Consider the following 10,855-nt stretch of genomic DNA (forward strand, 5'->3'; position numbering starts at 1 on the left):
GGAGATCGGCTTCCAGGCACCGGGATTTCTGGCCACTGAAGATGTTCAGGGTCACTTTGGTATCAGTTTCTGTGCCTGCCAATCGGGGTGGGGAGGGGGGGTGGGGGGGAGCAGAGTGAGGGCAGGCAGCTTCAGCAGTGTTATAGACCATGCTCAGTACAAGCAAGCAATAAATTGGGGGGGCATGTGACCCTGCATGAACCCCATGCGCCCCCTCTGCGAGGCCGGGAACAAGTATGGAATATTTTATTCCAAAGGGTTAAAATTTGGCAGTTATAAGCCACGGAAAACAAATGAATTTCTTGGCAACCGATAGGGCCGCACACTGGATTCGACGTTCAGCCCATTTACAGGAAACCTGCGGCTTAGAGTAATGCTGTTGGCAAGTAGCTGTGATCAAAGGTGACAATCTGAGTCATCTGAAATCCCCAGAGCTCCAATGTCTCTTGCGAAGCTTGCAGTTGGCCACAGAGCAGCTGAGAGGGAAACAATACAAACAAAATCAAGGCAGTGACAAATTAAGTCTTCGTTTTTGAATAATAGCTCCAGTCTCTTGGGTTCTTTCTCTTGATCAGTCCCATACTCAGCATTTCAGTACTTGTGTGACAAATGCAGCCCTGGTGTAACGTCACTGATGGAGCTGGGTGGTAACAGGGCTAGATTTGGCCCTGTGTCTTCACTGCACTTTACAAACACTAGCCAATGAGCCCTGGATTGGCTGAGCACTGAGAGGTGGGTTCGTGGACAGTGAAAAGCTTCAGGCCAGATACGGAGCAATGCTCCGAAATGGGCTCCAAAACACTGGGCTGGACTCCCAACCAGATTTTGAAACCCCCCAGGCCCAGTTCTCAAGCAGTGGGATCCGAGCAGCTTCACTTGCAGTTACTGGTATCCTGAAGTAGGAGAATGCAACCTCCCTGCGGTTTGCTCCAGCTCGTTATGAAGCTGGGGGCCATTGATGAAATTCAGCTCCAGACCTGGGTTCAGATCTCAATCACCCTCCACGTTCAGGGGTACTGAGATCTGGGTCTTTGGCTCGGCCCACTAGCTAGGTTTTAGCTTGGCCAGGGTAGAGGGCTCAATCTACCTCACCCCACTGCCCTTCCTGTCCCCTTCTCGCCCTAGTCTTTCAGGTGGGAGCGCTGCCAGGTGCTTTTGGATGTAACAGCTGTACAGTGCCGTGGCCTTCAGTGTATCTTTTACTTTCAGTTTTGAGGGAGAGTATAAAGAACCCCAGATAACAGCCTAGGGGCTAAGAAGAGACAGATCGGAGCCTCCACACCAGACAGCAGAGCCATGGATGTGCAAAGTCTACCCCAGGTAAGTGGGTGAGGGGCGGGTCATGCCAGCTAACCAGGACAGACAGGGAAAATATGTTATTTTAATTTTCACTGTTGCAAACCTGCCACCACCACAAACCCCCCAGCCCCCATCTTTCTTTCTCTCAGTTGTTCCTCTCTAGCTCTCCCAGCCTCTCCCCTCCACTCCCTGCATTTCTGTCTCGGCCTCCCTCTCTATTTCTCTCCCTCGCTTCATTCTCTCTCTCTGGAGACAATCTCTGTGGTACCAGTGCCCTGTGCACCCAAATCGGGAGAAAAAACTCACTTGCTCCCACATCAGGTCTGAAACGCTCCCCTTGACAATGCTGATGGCTTCAGAAGGGACCATGGATCAGCTGATTTAGCGGCATCAAATACCCCCTTTCCATACGGATGGACTCACATTACCGATGTGAACAGACCCATGAATCTGCGTTGCTCTCCTGTGGACTAATTGTGAACTCAGACTTGGGCTTATGTTAATCTTTTTGTTCTGTGTCTAGTGTAAGGGGACTGTTCCCCCTTACTAACAGTCAGGGGGGTGTACTGGTTGGCTAGCTCCCAGTACTAAAAGGGGAAGGGTCTATGGGAAATCAGGACCCTAAGATTGATAGTCCCCAGGAACAATGGGGAGAGGCCAATGCTCCAGGTCAGCTTGAATGACAGGGCAGTCAGGCTAATCAGGGAGTCAGGAGGCCAGGGGGGTCCCGTCCTCCGTGTGAGCTGGAATTGCCTGGGTCAGACAGAGTGGGGCTGAGCTAAGGAGAAAGCAGGGGCCCGAGCTGAGCTGGGGAGCAGAACTGGGACAGATCCAAAGAGAGCAGACCCTGTGCCGGGAGCAGAGCTGCAGCCTCAAAGCCAGAGGCACAGCCCAGAGAGAGCAGACTTGCCCTGGGAGCAGAGCTGCAGCATCCAGAGCCAGAGGGGCCAAAGAAGCAGCCCAGGGAGCTGGAGGCAGAGCAGCAGCAGCAGTGCAGAGACAGGGTGGTGGAGCTGGGGCTGGAGCAGTCTGGAGCTGGGTGCGGTGAGCAGCTGGGGAGAGCGAGGGAGACCCTGGGCAGTGGGCCCAGCACAGGGGGACTCCTCAGCCAAGAGGCTCTGCAGGCCAGACTTGGATCGTAACCCCGACAGGGCGGGGGCGACACTGGGCAGATGGGTCCTACTACTTAGAGCCTGAGAGCGTGTGACCACCACCAGAGCAAGTGTCCAACCCACAGCATCCCTGCAGCACAGCCAGGGCCTGAGCAGGAGGCCTGGGACTTACAAGGAACAGACTGTGAACTGCCCGGACATTCCAGAGACACTGTTTGTGATGTTCCCTGCCACAGAGCGGGGTGATGGGTTTCCTTTAGCCTTCCCATTTTTCCTTATTCCTTTTAAAATTAATTGTTGATTAAATAACTTGCATTTGCTTTAACTTGTATGTAATGGTCAGTGGGTCAGAGAAGTGCCCAGTGCAGAGAGAGCACCCCGGAGTGGGGACACCCTAGCCCCTGTCCTAGGTGACCACAGCAGGGTTGGGGGTCGAGCCTCCCAAGAATCCTGGGCCCAGCCTTGTTGGGGTTACGAGGACTCTGCCAGACAGGAGAGTGGAAGGGGAGTCCTCAAGGGCAGGGAGGCCTCTGGGTAAAGAAAGTGGGAGCGAGGACTCAGATCTTTTCACTAGCCCACTTCACTGGGGTAGTGCAGAAGCCAGGAAAGTTCCCCATAATAGCGGGACTATTCCCCCGCTTACACTAGCATCGGGGGGTCCTGATCCTGACTGTTGTTTGTAAGCACTACAACACTGCAAATAACAAATAGTAACTAAGGGCAGCAAGCCCCCGCCCTGCTGGTCTGAAGCCAAAATTCTTTCCTTCCATCCTGATGAGTCCCGGTCCAGCGTTTCTCAGTGTGGCTCTGAGCAATTCTTCTGGGGTTTACAGACCCCGTCCTGAGCACAGACAGAGAGGAGTCATTCCTGTTTACAAGCAAGCACCTTGATCACACCTCGAGAACGGCCAGCCATGGAGGCAAGCGCCCACAGCTGCAATCAGGAGGGGAAACCAGGCCTGTTATAAAGGGGAGAGCACAGAGAAGGGAAAGGAGGCAGAAAGGCTGGGGATAGTAAGATGGTGACAGCCCTGCCCCAGGCTGCCTCTAGGAAACAGCCAGGCGACTGCAAGCCCTAAAACGGAAGGGCTGATAGACTCACTTGGAGGTGAGGGTCCAAGCACTGAACTGATTGAGAACAAACTCAGGAGGGTCAGTTAGGAGAAGGTGAAACACCCTCCCCTGCTAGACAGACCGCGCCAAGACGTGGCAACAGCAATACAGTCTCCCTCAGCCCTGTCTCATCCAGAGGCAATGTGGAGTTTGTGGATCTGGGATGCAGATATAAGGCCACCAACATAAGGCTGGCGTTAAACCCACTCATTTAAAACCCAGTTTCCAGTAAATGTAAACTCTTTGATTTGTTTTGTGATGGGGGGGGGGAATACCAAAGAGAAGCTTAGAAAGCAACAATTTCATTTTTCATGAAAAATGAAACATTTTGCCAAGGCGTGACCCCAGCACCCCTTAATGCCAATTGGCAAGGGAGTGCTAGGGGGTTATGGGAAGCTCCTGATTCTGGGATGTACATTCTGATTCACCAAAGAATGTCACATGAGGTCTTAAATGACTCCCTGGTCATCAATATCATTGTGAAATGTACCTACAGGTACTTTGCAAGGAGCTGTGTGTCTGTACCAGAAACTTACGTTCTTAGGTATGTCTGTTAAAAGTGAGTCACCAAAAGGTGACATGCCCTAGACCAGTTCCTACAGACAGGAGTTAGGAAACATTTATCTTCAGTCGGGATGTAAATTAAGCATTGTGAGGTAACACGATGGATGTTCATATATATTTAAATCAAATGTTAATGAAGAGATGTGAAATCAACAGGAAAAAACAAGCCCGGGGAGCAGGGGGAGGGTGTTATCCTGTCTATGAGTAAAGACAATGTACTTTGGGGGTATCTCTAGCGGTTAAAGAAGAAAGGAAATAAAAGGAAAGAAAGGAAATTTCCTTCACAAAGGAAATAAAGAGACAGGGGTTTTGCTTCATGAGAAAGGGGTCTCAGCCAGGCTTGCTTGAAGGGGCTGCAGAGAAGGTTGGGTGAGAGAAAACTGCAGGTTTAGTCTCTAGAAAGCATGTTATGACTTTATTTTATATGTATCCATTTGTTTCCAATATTCTTACTCCTGTTACTTGAATCTCTGATGACAAACATTCCTGCTTTCACTGTAAATATCTCTGAGTGCTGTGGAGTTCAGCAAAGGCCTGGACCTGACCTGAAATTTATAAGCTGGTGTGCTCTGTTCCTTTGGGAAGAGCGGGCTTGGTGGTTCTGTCAGTGCTCGGGGCATAAGGGGCTGAACGCTGCTGGGAATACTTAGAGGACTCAGCACTTGGTGTGCGCCTATTGCTGCCTATATAGAGTGAGTGAGGCAGAGGCGGATTTGCAGTAAAATACAGGGTGCCACTGGCAGCTAAGCTCCCCTCTCCCCCGCCTCCTCCCCTGAGCCTGCCTTGTTCCTGCCCCTCCCCCTTCCTCCCAGCACTTTCTGTTTGCCCGTGCTCGGGGCACTCCGGGGAGGAGGTGGAGGCGGGGCCTTGGGGAAGAGGGGTGGAATCGGGGCAGGGCAGAGCAAAGGCACTCCCCCTACACATACCTGCCCCCAGCCCTCTGCCGTGAGCCGCTTAGGGCAGGGGGCTGAGAGCACCCCCAGGACCGCAGCCCACACCCTCAGCCCCCTGTCCTGACTCACGCACCCCCCACATCCGCACCCCCACCCATCTGCACCAAAAGGGAGCTCCTGCACCTCCCCCACACATTCCTACCTGCACCCTTTGCACCAAATAGGAGTTGCCCCAAGGAAGCGCTCCACACTCCAACCTCCTGCCCCAACTTTGAGCCCCCTCCTCCATCCTAACTCCTGGCCAGACTCTGCACCCCAACCTCCAGCCTGCTCCTGCACCCTAATTCCCTCCCAGACCCTGCACCCCAGCCCTGACTCTTGCACCTCTTCACACACTCCCAGTCCTGACTCCTGCACCCCCTCACACACAGCCAGCCCCCTGCCCTCCCTGACTCCTGCAACCCCCCACAACCCTGCCTCCCCAGACCCCCACCCACCCTGACTCCTGCACCCCCGTACATCCCCACCTGCACCCCTCGCACCAAACAGGAGCTGCCCCAGGTAAGCACTCCACACCCCAACCCCCTCTCCCAGCCCTGAGCCCCCTCCCGCACACTAACTCCTGGCCAGACCCCCAACCCCTGGCCTGCTCCTGCACCTTAACTTCCTCCCAGACCCTGCACCCCCAGCCCTGAGCCCCCTCCCTCACCCTAACTCCTGGCCAGACCCCAAACCCCAACACTTTTTTACATTTTTTTTTATAAAGCGCTTTTATCCCAAGCGCTTTACAATCGTTAGCTAACGGTACAAACAATATTTGGAAAGATCATTAAGTGTCCACCGAGACCCTCAGCGATTTTCAAGTGTCTGTGGAAAAATAAGTTAGACTACAAGAACAATCAAGGTACCTCCCTTTATTTTCATTTACTTCCTATTACTTATAGGAGGAGGATGAAGAAAAAAGGAATGAAAAACGGGGGCGGGGAGGAAATAAGCGAGAATGTTCGTTTTCTTGGCGGGGTCCCAAGAAGGGCCCCCCCAAAATGAAGCTGAGCACAGGGCCCCACTAACTCTAAATCCCCCACTGGAGTGAGGCCTGCCAAGGCCTGGATGGCAGCGTTTGTATTGCCAGAAGCTGTTGGTCCCAGGAAGCGGATCCACAGCAGGCAGAGACAAGCCTGCTTCATGCTAAGGGCAGGGGGTGCGGAGGTGCCTCACAGCTCGGGATACCCTTAGGGAGCATCACAGGGGGTCAAAGGTGCATTTCGTGGGAATGATGGATGTTGGTTCTGCTTTGAGCAGGGGGTTGGACCAGATGACCTCCTGAGGTCCCTTCCAACTGTGATATTCTATGATTATGTGGCATATTACATGGGTCAGATAACACAATTGTTCCTTTCTGGTGGCCATGTCTGACTCGTTCACTTCTCTCCTTCGTGTGTTAGTTTCAGCAGAGGAATGGCTGCTCACGAGTCCAGGCAGCTCTTCCCACCAAGGGTTGCAATGGGTCCTTCCAAAAGGTCACCCACCTCCACCCCTTCCCCATCGGCCCAGCAACTGACACCAGAGTGTCCCTGACCATCAGCAATGGCCCGAGAACCCTGCAGCTGGAAGCCGATCTCTGTGAGACGGTCGATCAGATCAAGGAGCGGATCATGCAGGAGAGGAAATTTGGTGGCTCGGGGTCCATCAGCCTGTTGTACGGGAGTCGGGAACTGCAGGGCTCGGAGATCCTGGGGCGGCAAAATGTGAAGAACCAGGCCACACTGTTCATTGTCTACAAATGCCATGGAGGATAAATGGGATTAAAGATTCGTGGGGAGAAGCACGCGTTAGAACACGTGCTAACTGCTTGTTGCTACCGGCCAATGTATCTGCTCGCTATGCACAGGCACAAGCTGCCTTGGTAACAAATCCAAATGATCATTTTTGCTTCATAAAGTATCATTTCCATGCTGTAAAAGCCACCTCTTGAGTGAGCTAAAGGATGCTAGAGGGCTAAAGGCTGAAAGGCTGGGACTGAATTTTTGTAGACTACTGGCTGAGCCACTTTCTTTAGTTAAAAGAAAAGGAGTACTTGTGGCACCTTAGAGACTAACCAATTTATTTGAGCATGAGCTTTCGTGAGCTACAGCTCACTTCATCAGATGTTTACCGTGGAAACTGCAGCAGACTTTATATACACACAGCTGCAGTTTCCACGGTAAACATCTGATGAAGTGAGCTGTAGCTCACGAAAGCTCATGCTCAAATAAATTGGTTAGTCTCTAAGGTGCCACAAGTACTCCTTTTCTTTTTGCGAATACAGACTAACACGGCTGTTCCTCTGAAACCTTTCTTTAGTTAGTTTTTCTAACTGAAATCTAAATAAATGTGAAATGCTAGGCTGCCCGGGAACTCAGCTGTAATTGCACCATTCAGAGAAATGCAAATAAAGATCAGAAAAATTAGCTACCCAGCTGGATTTCTTTTCTCCTTGTTTTTGACTCCTGGTCTCTCTCCCTCACACACTCTCACTGAAGGAGGAGCAGGGTGATCTGATTTGAGCACTGAAAAAGGAGCCACGACTCCTGGGTTCCAATTCCAAGTCTGACACTGACCCAGTGCTTGGCTACTCCAGTCCTGGGTTTCACATAGTTCTGCTGATTCACCTCTGCTGCTATTCCGCCAAGGTTCTCAATCCTGACCTGCTATCCCTCCCCCGCACTGTCGTAATCCTGGGCCCACTCTGCCACTGCACTCCTACTTTAATTCTGTACAAGCACCCACATTTCGTGTGCTGGGCACTCACACTTGCACATGGGTGGTGCGTGAAACTTCCCCTGGGGGAGGCGAACTCCGAGTCCTGCCTCTTCCGCCCACAGCCCCACCCACACTCCACACCTGCTCCACCCCACCCCCACAGACCAACGACTCGCCATTCACCTCTTCAGCCCCCCTCAAGATCCCCTCCTCCGCTCATCTCCTTGCCTGCCTGCTGCTCGCCTCCTCGACCCTCCGCCAGACCCTTTCCCCGCCCCCTACAAGACACCTGCTGTGTAGTTGGCTCGCCGCGCCACTTGCCTCCTCGCATAAGAACATAATATAAGAATGGCCCTACTGGGTCAGACCTAAGGTCCATCTAGCCCAGGATCCTGTCTGCTGACAGTGGCCAATGCCGGGAACGAAGAGAACAGGTAATCACCAAGTGATCCATCCCCTGTTGCCCATTCCCAGCTTCTGGCCAACAAAGGCTAGGGACACCATCCCTGCCCTTCCTGGCTAGTAGCCATTGATGGACCTGACCTCCATGAACTTATCTAGTTCTTTTTTGAACCCAGTTATAGTCACTCACCCTGCTGCTGAGCCCCTCATGACACCCTCTCCCCTTTTCACCTTAAAGCACTAATAACATTCCCCAAGGGAACTGAACAGGGAACAGGTATAGCTCAGTTGCCAAATAGATTCTCCTCTGCATGGCAGGGAATTCGGTGTATGCTGTGTAGAAAGAAACGAAAAGCCAGGATATCTGCGCCAACCTGAAGCTTAATCTCTCTTTTTGAAAAAGCACTTGTCATTGACAGCCTATATTAAGGCAGTATTTCTTACACCGAATTCCCTGCCAGAGTCTCGTTTACTTAAAGAGGGTTTGAATAAAACGACTAGATCAAGAAATAAACTCACTGGCTACGTCAGCTCCTCCTTCTGCCAGGTCAGCAGTTGCGTCTTCTGGATACAGAGACTAACTGAAAGGTCGTCATTTGGAAACTCTTTTTAACCCCAATAACACATTTTCCTACAATATAAAAGCCAGCTGAATGTGGCCAAAGGCTTCCTGGGCACTGGCAAATGGCTTCATTACCACTTTAATGGCTTTTTAAGAGTTTCAGTGATCTCTGCTACTAGATCTCTGGAAGGCTTTTTCACTGTGTAAAGTTACTCAGGGATCCCCTCTGCTCGCCTCCTTGCTTCCCCCCACCCCCCACTGACTCCCAGCTGGCATTCTAACACACACACACAGAGACACACACACTCCCTGTGCCCTGTGGAGAGACACAGGCCGGCAGCTGCAGGGACCTCTGAGTGGGGAAGGGGATGGGGTAGAAGAGAGGAGGAAGACTCCCCCCAGGCAGCAGCAGCAAGCTGTGGGAGCCTTGGGGAAGGGTCAGAGCAGGGAAGGAAAGAGGCCGGCAGATGGCAGCGGGGACCACGGCCCAGGTGTTAGGCAGCGGGGATTGCTGTGCTAGGAGAGGCAACGCCTCCCCTTGCCTATTATACCCACCACCCATGCACTTGCAGACAGAGCCAGTGGGAGTGTGGATGCTCAATGTCTCTGAAAAATCAGATTCTAGGCTTCTCAGGTGGGGCACTGGGATCCTGAGACTCTCACAACTAGTGGATGAATGTTTCCCTGGCCCTCTCTGTGCCTCCATTCCCCATCTGCAAAATGGGGACAACAGTACCCCTTACCTACCTGGGGTGCTATTACAATAAACCCATTAATGCTGGTGGAGCACTCAAGTGCTGGGATGACGTCTACTATATTAAAGCCCAGGAGGAAATTAATTTATTCTGCACTCAGTGCAGGGTTTGGCTGACGGGCAGTAAACAAGGCATGTGGCCACACACGTTGAATGTGGATAAAAAGACGTATTATGCCTCTGTCATAAAATGTGATTGGTGCATTGAATGAGGGAGTGGAAAAGAGCATGTGATGATTCAATTAAAGACCAGCATAATGCAAATGCACAAGGGGACACAATCATAACTCAGCCAAAGTGGGGGCTGATCTTCACAGGGACAGCAAAATATGCCTCTGTGACCCCAGCGCTAATCCCTTACCAAATTTCAAGTACCTGTACCTTGGGCGGGGGTAGGGGAGGGGGGGAGAAGGAACTACACTTCTTAAAAGAAGACTTGGAAGTGTAGCTGGAATTGGTAGAAGTACTATTTTCCCTAACAGTGTTGTGAGTGATGGCTGAGACGTTTCTGGGGGAAGTTGGCCAAAATATTAAGCCTTAGGCAGGGAGCAACCAAGGAATATTTGATCCTAAACAGTTAAAGTTTGGCAAAGTTGTAGGCCACTGAAAGCAAGTGATGTGCTGGGCAGGTATAGGGCATCACTCCTCACTCCACTTATAATACTTTGGCCCATTTCCAGGAAACTGACATCTTTGAATAGGGATTCAGTAGAACCTCAGAGTTACGAACACCTTGGGAATGGAGCTTGTTCGTAACTCTGAACAAACTGTTATGGTGGTTCTTTCAAAAGTTTACAACTGAACATTGACCTAATACAATTTTGAAACTTTACTATGCAAAAGAAAAATGATGCTTTTTAACCATCTTAATTTAAATGAAACAAGCACAGAATCAGTTTCCTTACCTTGCCAAATTTTTGGTTTTTAAACTTTCCCTTTTTTTTAGTAGTTTATATTTAACACCGTGCTGTATTTGCTTTTTTCCTTTGGTCTCTGCAGCCGCCTGATTGCGTACTTCCGGTTCCAAATGGGGTGTGTGGTTGACTGGTAACTCTGAAGTTCTACTGTATTGACTCAAAGGTGACTGATGGCTTTAATCTTCTCTTGCAAACTCTGCAGCTCCAGTTTGGCTGGTGACAGGTGACGGTTGTCACAGGGACTGTTGCAATTGGCTATCGAGTGAGCGAGAGGGCAACAATGTGAGGAAAATCAACTTGGAGGCCAATACATTGGCCTTGGCTTTTGAATGAGTGCTCTAGTGCCCTGGTTTCTTTCTCCTGAGTATTCCCATGGCCTTCATCATATTCGGTGCTTCCATGGCACTTCTGGACCGCTGCCTCCGTGGTATAACTTCACTCCTGTCAGCAGGGCTGTCCTTAGGATTTATGGGGCCCTATGCAGTATTATTAAACTG

General features: G+C 51.2%; 1 long non-coding RNA gene across 1 annotated transcript; it reads left to right on the plus strand.

Moving 5' to 3' along the window:
• The first annotated feature begins 646 nt into the window (after positions 1-646).
• On the plus strand, positions 647-7,049 carry LOC144930702 (uncharacterized). The gene is made up of 3 exons (XR_013636014.1): positions 647-732; positions 1,210-1,320; positions 6,427-7,049. It is a non-coding gene; the product is annotated as an uncharacterized LOC144930702 (long non-coding RNA).
• The last annotated feature ends 3,806 nt before the right edge of the window (positions 7,050-10,855 follow it).

This window comes from Lepidochelys kempii, chromosome 6 (assembly GCF_965140285.1).
Source record: "Lepidochelys kempii isolate rLepKem1 chromosome 6, rLepKem1.hap1, whole genome shotgun sequence".
Taxonomy (NCBI): Eukaryota; Metazoa; Chordata; order Testudines; family Cheloniidae; genus Lepidochelys; species Lepidochelys kempii.